The sequence below is a fragment of the Cottoperca gobio genome, chromosome 5 (genome assembly GCF_900634415.1).
Source record: "Cottoperca gobio chromosome 5, fCotGob3.1, whole genome shotgun sequence".
NCBI classification, from domain to species: domain Eukaryota; kingdom Metazoa; phylum Chordata; class Actinopteri; order Perciformes; family Bovichtidae; genus Cottoperca; species Cottoperca gobio.
Genome location: NC_041359.1, coordinates 15124604 through 15125651, shown reverse-complemented (window position 1 = coordinate 15125651; position 1048 = coordinate 15124604).

Below are 1048 nucleotides of genomic sequence, written 5' to 3'. Positions count from 1 at the left end.
CATTGTTTCTGTTGTCATCATTTCCCCTTAACTGAAAAAAAATCTTATTTAAGCAGCACATATTTCTGGTTTTGTGTTTAAGCAAGCAATCTGCATTACTTCAATCATTTAGTTTGTATGTGTGTTGCTATATATTTGCACACCATTTAACATATTTTTATTCTTTTATTAGACATTTAATCATTATAGGAATATATCTTCATCCCCAAACACGCACTTATTTTTGTACATGCTTTAAAAGAAGATTTTATTTATACCTGGTCATTGTTCTTATCATATCTTTCAAAGCTAAGCTGTGTTTACAAAAAAACACTTATCCCGAACTTTAGGTCGTCATGATCCCTCACTTATTACCTTGTTATGTCAACATGCTGCAAGTTTTTACATTACATTTTCATTTAGCTGACGCTTTTGTCCAAAGCGACTTACAATAAGTGCAAGTACAAACTGACACAAACTCAGAACAGCAAGAATCTTGCAAGTACATTAGCTTCAAATAAACCAAACCATTTTAAATGCTACATACAGCAATGAGAAAATATTATCTTTAGCTTTATATTTTTGGCCAAGGTGCAGTTGAAACAGATGGGTTCTCTGTCTGCAACTGAAGGTGTGAAGACTTTCTGCTGACCTCATATCAATGGGGAGCTTGTTCCACAATTTTGGAGCCAGGATAGTAAACAGGCGGGTTTCATTTGAGGGCTATCTGGGTCCCACTCATAGGGAGGGAGTAGCGAGCCGATGCAGAGCGAAGTGAGCGAGCTGGGGTGTATGGTTTGACCATGGCCTGGATGTAGGAAGGGCCTGATTTATTCACAGCACGGTAGGCAAGCAACCGTGTCTTGAAGCAGATTTGGGCAGCCACTGGAGGGAGCGGAGGAGCAGTGTAGTGTGGGAGAACTCGGGCAGGTTAAAGACCAGTCGGGCTGCTGCATTCTGGATGAGCTGTAGAGGTCGGATGGCACATGAAGTTAGACCAGCCAGGTGTGAGTTGCAGTAGTCAAGACGTGAGATGACAAGCGCCTGGACCAGAACCTGCGTCGTCTTC